This window comes from Triturus cristatus, chromosome 3_2 (genome assembly GCF_964204655.1).
Source record: "Triturus cristatus chromosome 3_2, aTriCri1.1, whole genome shotgun sequence".
Lineage (NCBI taxonomy): Eukaryota > Metazoa > Chordata > Amphibia > Caudata > Salamandridae > Triturus > Triturus cristatus.
In genome coordinates, this window is record NC_140584.1 from 289,117,366 (window position 1) to 289,125,764 (window position 8,399).

The 8,399-nt window shown below is 51.2% G+C and overlaps 1 long non-coding RNA gene across 1 annotated transcript in view; it reads right to left on the reverse strand.

The window, feature by feature from the left end:
• Window positions 1–7,902, reverse strand: part of LOC146857172 (uncharacterized) — a 227,290-nt gene extending 219,388 nt beyond the window's left edge. Inside the window, exon 1 of the long non-coding RNA XR_014979863.1 lies at window positions 7,544–7,902. This is a non-coding gene — a long non-coding RNA (uncharacterized LOC146857172). The remainder of the gene's footprint in view (window positions 1–7,543) is intronic.
• Between the last annotated feature and the right edge of the window lie 497 nt (window positions 7,903–8,399).

Consider the following 8,399-nt stretch of genomic DNA (forward strand, 5'->3'; position numbering starts at 1 on the left):
GTTACCTACCTCATCTATGGGAGGGCATACTGGCATGGGGGGGGATGTTATGAACCTCACGGAAGGACTCTCCCCGTTTAATGCTCCAAGTTCTTCTCTAGGATAGCGCAGGGTGACCATTGTTACAAGTTGAAGTGGGGATAAGCAAGTGAGGAGAGGAGGGTGCAGGAGGCGTGGGAGACAGCAAGGAAAATGGACAGAGGGTCCGGCGTCCGCAGATACGCTTGCCTTTCGCGTGCCTTCGGGGTGCCAGCGGTGTGCCCTGCTGCGCGAGAATCACCGTTATGGATATGGCAGAGGTGCCTCTGACTTTCCTTGCCAGGTTTATGCTGTGCGTCTGTGCAGAATCCTGGCTTTATGAGGGGAAGGAGTGAGGGGGAGGAGCAGTGACAGCAAATAGAACGCTGAGCGTACTATGCACTCCCTTCCTGTGGAAGTGAGAGCAATATCTGAGGCAGGTCCCTCTGCTCAAGCGGCACAAGTCGTGGTGGGAACTGCTCACAGAGCCGGGAAGAAAGAAAATAGAAGGTGAGGACGACGCAGGTTTAAAATCTTATTTTTAAAATAAAGTTAAGAACATACTGTGAGGAAGAAGTGGGCACGCTATGATATGGCCGAGGTGCCTCTGACTTTGTCGGGTTTAATGGGGACTGCTACACGCCAAGGAGAGCAGGACCTCTGACCTCGTGGTCAGAGTAACTGTTCTCTCCTTGTGCAGCTCTGCCGTTAAGGCACTGCCTTTAAGCACCTTCTTGTGTCCCACGTAGGTGTTCGAGGCCCTCCTCCACCCGCTCCTGCCTGTACTTCATCCCTGGTGGTCTAGTGGAAGAACCTGCTCTTCTGCTAGTCCGCTCTGTGTGTGTTAGCTTTTTCTGTCTTTTCTGCTTTGCATTTCTCTTCAGCCTTTTTTTATTCTGTGCCTTTTCTCTCTTTGCCTCTTTTCCCCCCACTGCTGCTGCCCCTGTGGCCCCTCTCTACCCAGCGTGTGCGTGCTCCCGCCTCCCAGATGCTCCCCCCCGACCTCTACTTAATGGCAGCCACTGGCGCGCTGAGGGCAAGCCCGTCTGTGCCTGTCCGTGACCCGACCGCGACCAGCGCCAGGGACACTGGTCCCCCAACCCCCCGCCACTAAGACCCCAGCACTCTCCACGCACTCAACCCTGGACACAACGCCAACTGCCAACTCTTTACTTCGAGCAACAACCACAGCCCGATCACCTGCAAACACTGCCACCGCACCTTCACCCACCTCCTGATCCAGACAGCCACCCCCCGGACGCCACCACACACAAGCCCCTGAGCTGCATCCTCCTCGACGTACGCTCCATGCATAGACACGCTGTTGAAATTTGGAACCTCCTCAACACTCACTCGCCCGACGTCACCTTCCTCACAGAGACCTGGATCAATGCCAGCTCCGCACCAGACATCGCAACCGCCATCCCAGACAGATACAAGATCCTGAAGAAAGACCGGCCCAACCGCCCAGGAGGCGGCCTCACCATTGTCCACAAAAGCTCCCTCCGAATAACAAACACCAACTCGCACGATGACTCGCCTCTCATGGAACACATCCACTTTCAGACCCAGCCCAACCCCAGAACGACGCTCCGCAGTACACCCGCCTACAGACCTCCCAGACCCCGCTCTCTTTTCACCACCTGCATTGCAGACCACTTTGCCCACCAGGCCATCGCCTCCACGGACTAAATACTGCTCTGACACCTGAACTTCCACCTAAACACCCTCTGTAATCCCAACACCAACGCCCTCCTTGAGGACCTCACCAACATAGGACTGAAGCAACTTATCTCCGCCCTCCCACGCATGGCAGGACTCACACTTGACCCCATCTTCACCAGAGGATACAACTTTCGCTTCAGCCACACCACAAAACCGCTCTGGACAGACTACCACTGCATTCATTTATCCATCTCGACACCAACCGCACACAAGCGCATGCCACACTTGCCATGCAACAACTGGAACAAAGTCTCTGAAGAACACCTCACTTCAGTGGCACTCCTCCCCCTACTATGACAGATATCAACACAGTAGCAAGCAACCTCCAACATTGGATCGCCAACTGCACCAACACTCTCGCCTTCCTCCAGAACACCACCCGACGACACAACAAGAAAGCCACCTGGTTCACCATGGACCTCCAAGAATCCAAGCGCTCTTGCCGACGACTGGAGAAAACGAGGAGAAACAGAAAAACCCCGGAAACTCCCTCTGCCTACAAGGCTGCCGCCACCACGGCACACCACCAACACATCAAATAAACAAAGAGAAACTTCATCCAAGACAGAATCATCTCCAACTCCAAGGAACTCTTCACCATCATACAAAAATGTACTAGTCCGAACAGCGAAACTGCAGACGTCCCTCCTCCCTAAGACCTCTGCAACAAACTCAGCTCTTTCTTCCACCGCAAGATCAAGACTGTTAGAAATGGGATTTCTGGTTGGCTAAGGCATGCGCCAAAGCCAGGCAGAAACCACCACTCTAGTCAGGGCAAGGGAGTTACACGCTGAAGATAACCCCTGCTCACCCCCTTGGTAGCTTGGCATGAGCAGTCAGGCTTATCCCAGAGGCAATGAGTAAAGCGTTTGCGCAACACACACACACAGCAGCAACACACTAGGCACACCACAAAAGGAACTGTACACAAGATTATATAAAAAAATAGCCTCCAAAACAAACACATTATGTCTGCATCACATTAGGCATAAAACACATTAGGCCCAAGCCTCATAAGCACAGTCTGTAGGCATCACATTAGCATGAACACATTATGCATAAAGACCATGGGCGTAAATCACATTTGGCAACCATCATATTAGGTATAAACACATTACGCAGTTTTGTAGAGCCTGTCGCTCTACCAATATTACCAAACTGACCCCAGGCCAACTGGCCTTCCACTGGGCTCCAATGCCCTTTGTCCAAAATGTCAGGGCTTACTCTAGGGTCTTCCACTGGCCCATTTGGCTGCCTTGGCAGCGAAAACTCTGCGTTGAATGCGCTGGGGCAGAGGAGTGTATCTCACTCCTTCATTCTCAGAGAAAGAAAAATGCCCCCATGGTTGCAGTTGCCCGTGCTTCTGCTGTTCAGCTGTGAAGAATGACCTTTGGCACTGCCGTGCCTCCTGAGCCCCCACTGGGACTCTAAAACAATATTGCCCAACGTTGCAGCTGCCCACGCGTGTGCGGTGCAGCAGTGATAATGAGGCCTGGCACCACTGTGCCTCTCCGGTCCCACTCAGAGAACCCGAAAATCGCCCCCAAAAGAAATTAGCAAGGATCAGCTGTGGCACCACGGTGCCTCCAGGGGTGCCAACGCAGCTCTTATTAGCCCCCACTCATGGAGCTCTCCTTCTGGACTCCTCTGGTCTGGCAGCATGCGGGGCTCTCTCTGCTCCTGGGAGTAGAGCTCCGTCCACGATCAGGCTTCACTTGCCTGACTTCCTCCGTGGCCGCCCTGCAATTGGCAGCCTCAGCAGCTTCCTCTTCCCAGCCCACTTTGGTTGGGTGGCTGTACATTAGCCCCGTCCACAACCAGGCACAGACTTCGGCCTGTGTTCCGGTTCGGTTTAACTCCTCGGCTCAACAGGGCAGGGTAGGCTCCCGCCGCGCTGGCATCCATGCAGGGTGGGCTCCCGCTTCCTTCTGGAAATACTCACAAACGCGGGGTGGGCTCGCACTCTAATCCTTTAAAACCGCAGGGTGGACTCCCGCTTCCCACAAAATTCGGGATAGGCTCCCGCTGTCCTTTTTAGCAGCATGGGGGAATCCCTACGCTGGGATTTCCCTCAAACGATGTGCAGCTCAGCGCTGCAGAGTCCTTGTGCTCCTCCTGAAAAATAGAGCTCCCACGAGGTGCTAAGGTCCCAACAGTCTCAGGGCAAAGGCTGGGCCCAGTCAGGCCAGCTCACAGGGCCCTTTGGCGGGGAGGCAGTCCCTCATGGTGGATCCTCCTGGGGCCCAGCAGCAGCAAGTTCCCCCCAAGTCACAAGGAAGCACAACCTTTTCATGGGGTCACAGCCGCAGCACTTATACTACATTTTCTTTTATTCTGCCCTTGGCACAAGGCTGGGGGAACCAGTCTCAACTAGTTCTGGGGGATATTGGAGCACTCTGTTTACAGGGCTCCTCTTACCCTCCGTCAGGTGGGGGCTCGGTCATCACACACTCAACAGGGTGGCGGAGCCAGGATTCACCCAGGAAGACACGACCTATTCAGGTTCAGGGGACTACTCCTCCCACTGCTCCAAATGCAGATCCCATATTCAGCCTAGCGCTGACTCACCCTGCCCTCCCTGGAGCCGCTCACGCCTCACCAGCCCCCCGTCACTCCAAAGCCAGACATGCAATCCAAATCAGGCGGGCAGACACATAGCACACAGAAATGCCAACTTCTAAAAGTGGCATTTCTAAAATAGTTATAATAAAACTGTTTCCACCATTGCGCAGCATTTATTATTACTATTCCAACCATACCAAACTTGACTACGCTGCTCTTCTCATATCAGGAATTACCACTGAAACACTTCAAGGAATGGCCAATGCATTCCTATGGGAGGGCAGCCTCACAAGAGTGAGAAACCAAAATGTTTGTCACTACCAGGACATGTCACACACTTAAGGTACATGTCCTACCTTTTACCCACAATGCACCCTGCCGATAGGGCTAGCTAGGGCCTACCTTAGGGGTGACTAATATGCAGTAAAAGGGGGGTCACAGACGTGGCACACACTTTAGGGGTCACGTCACAGCGGAAGCAACACTGTGCGCACAGGCCCTGCAATGGCAGAGGCCTGAGACAGGTTTGAAGGCTACTTTGGTGGGTGGCGCAATCAGCGCTGCAAGCCGACCAGTAACATTTACTGTACTGGCCCTGGGTATCTGAGATACCACTTTACCAGAGACTGACAGGTAAATTAAATATGCCAAACAGGTGTAGAGCAATCTTACCATGTTTACCACAGAGAGCACATACACTTTACACTGGACAGCAGTGCTAAAGTGCCCAGAGTCCTAAAACCACCAACACCATGTCAGAAAAATGGCTAGGAGGAAGGCAAAAGGTTCAGGGATGACCCTTCAAAAAGGGCAAGTCCAACAAAGACGCTCTATGGCAACTTCAAGTACCAAGACCACGGTAGAAAACAGACTTAACATAGTCTCATACGCCAACGACACCTAGTTGATCCTCTCCGTCACCAAGGAACCCAACATCACCAGGCACAGTTTCCAAGAAGGGATGAAAAGACGTCGCAACCTGGATACGCAGCAGCTGCCTGAGGCTCAACTCAGAGAAAACATAAGTCCTCATCCTTGGCTCCACCCCCTCTGCATGGGACAACACCTGGTTGCCCCACAACCTCGGAAACCCACCCACCCCTACGGAACACTCTTGCAACCTTGGCATCATACTCAACTCTTCCTGAACCTCCAGATCAACGCTGTGTCCTCCACTTACTTCATCTCCCTCAGCATACTTTGCAAGACCTTCAATTGGATACCCCCAATGCCAGAAAGACCATCACCCATGCACTCATCACCAGCAGACTAGACTACGGAAACGTCTTCTACGCCGGAATCAACAAAAAACTCGTCCGCAAACTCCAGACCATCCAGAACGCCGCAGCCAGACTTATCCTTGGCATCCCACGACATGACCACATCACCCAAGACCACTGCGACCTCCACTGGCTCCCCGTCGAAAGAAGGATAACCTTCAAACTGCTCAAACACACCTACAAAGCCCTCCATAACACAGGACCCCAGTACCTCAACAAAAGAAATTTCCTTCCACACCCCCAAGAGAAACCTCCGCTCTGCCGACCTAGCTCTAGCCACTGTCCCCCGCATTCACAGGGCCAGAGCGGGTGGCAGATCCTTCTCCTACCTCATGGCCAAGACCTGGAACGAACCCCCCCCACCGCATCAGACGAAGCCGACACTGTACCAATTCAGAAAGTTCAAGACCTGGCTCTTTGAATGACCTACGGAGGTGCTCGCACAACAAACCCCCCTCCCCCCCTCACCCCATTCCGCCCACCAGCACCTTGAGACCCTCACAGGTGAGTAGCGCACTTTAAAAAACACTGATTGGAATGTAGACCAGCATCCGGACGGCTTTCAACCATATATAAGCGAGAGATGGCTAAAAAGACTCGGCAAACTACACTATAATGGGACAAATATTATTGCAGAAGCTACTCTAACAATACAAATACCCAGAAAGAGAAAGTACGCCACCTACCTAAGAAAAAGGGAGCTGCATCAAATGAGAGAAAAGATTCTGTCCCCACGAACAAACAAAAGCTCAGGCTTAGATTGGTCCCTAAACTAAAAGGGAAACAGACCTCATGCGTCAATGAAGGGGCACAACAAAAACTCTTTACCAGCAGGAAACTGTGAGACAGAAAGAATGGGGAAAAAAAAAAGGTTAACATTTATTGCTGAAATCAGCTCATATGCCGCAGGAGGGGGGCGATGATAATCACCCTATCAACCTGAAAATCTCAGAAGGTATCCCTTGAAATTGTGAAATCGTTACACTCCCCTCAGAGACCCAAAGTTAAGAACCTCGCTCACATATTTAAGGAAGATGGTTTTGCTCTTAAAATTCCTCCCGCCAACAGCATTCATAACCTGGGCTGCAACTTAAAGAACCATAATTCCGCTGTCCCAGCGGCTAAGGAAGAGGTCCTGGAGTTGCAAAGTAATGGAACAAATAAGAAGCATGGGGGGGAAGAAGCTAGGTTTATTCGCGTTCAACCCTTGTGCACCTCGAAAGGCCCGTAGGTCATTCTAAATGGACACAACATGCTAAGGATACTGCATAACTGCAACGAGCTGGAAAAACAAGTTTAAATGAACTTTTAAGTGTACAGTTCGAAGGGAACAGTAAAACTAACAAGGGATTTACCAGAACAAGTTGTGCAACGGAAGTGTTACGCCAGAAAATCCTAAAGAAAGGCATACAAATGGAAGAATGGCAGACACATATGAAGCAGGTGGTGCCAACTAAATATCAACAGTTCATAGCTGCCAAGGTTTCAGGTTGCTTGTGTGTGACATTTTCATGATCTCAGTGTAAGTGACATTTTGCACCAAGACACTTTCTCGTTAGCAAAATCAAGCATGAAAAGGATGGAAACTCATAAATATCAGAAATTACACCCGTTTGAGCAATGAGACTCTTTAAGAATGTCTTTAAACAGCTGCAAAGCACTAGAAATGGAAGGGTACTAACCTGGTGCCCAGTTCACAAGACTTATCATGACGCACTAAAAGCAAATTAAATCAGGCTGGAGAAGGTACTAATTACACTTACTAGTCTATAGCGAGCAGCAGGTGACTGACAGACAAAAAAAACAATAAAACACTCCAGCGAGCGTGTTTACTTCTTATATTATCATGACCACACACTGACTTAACAACCGACTGCGGCATTTCACTGGTGAGAGTTTCAAACGATGAAAGCTTTCATTCGATAATGACGCGTGCTGAGACTTGTCGTTTCACTTGCCTGGTATAAGCATTATATGCTTGCGATTCCAGCGTGCAAACTCTCAAGCAATGAATCCTCGATAGCTTTGGAGTGGTCTCAAAGAAAGAGTGATAGAGATCCAGGGCTGGCCCATGGTTGGGCAGTGGTTCCTTCAGGTGTGCTCACTTTCTCTGTTCAGAGGAAGAGGATTTCGCCAGCTTCAATTGAACCAACAATCAGGTGCTCTGTGTCCGCCTCAGGTGTTCTTTCACGGGATCTTTTAGGAAGAGGGCGGGCTTTTGTCAGCCTGTAGTGCCCCCCAGAGGGATTGTGTCAGCATCGAGTGTTGCAGAGTCCCGTGCTTAACACATTACAGCCTGATCCCTTACTCAGCCTGCATCCGAGTACAGCTGAAGCAGCCCGAACTAACAGCCTTGCTTCCTGCATAAAGGCCCAGCCCCACATTCCGGCAGCAACAACTTTCTGCACAGCGCGCCCACTGACACTGTTAGGCAGCCTAAAATTCAGTTGTTTTAAGACTGTTTCATGCGATGTGACCTAGAGTTGCAAAGTCGCGTTTATATAGGGTGTGCGGGAATGCAAACTGTTTGCTCATCAATATATTATCCACAGCGGCCGCGTATGTCTGATTATTACACGAGCAGGTGCGCCCCGCAGTGCGAGTTCAGCTGCAGGCTGTGCTAGCTGCATACTGAACACCGTGTGCGTCCCGGACCCTAGTTAGGCTGTTGATTGGGCAAATTAAATCCTGAGACGTCAAATCCCAAGTCTCGATGTGAGAGGTCAGTAACTTTGTTCCGAGGTGATTGAAACATTTGTAGGCAGACTGAGCCTGCCCCCACGCCTGCCGCAGCAATGAGCACTGCCAACTAAA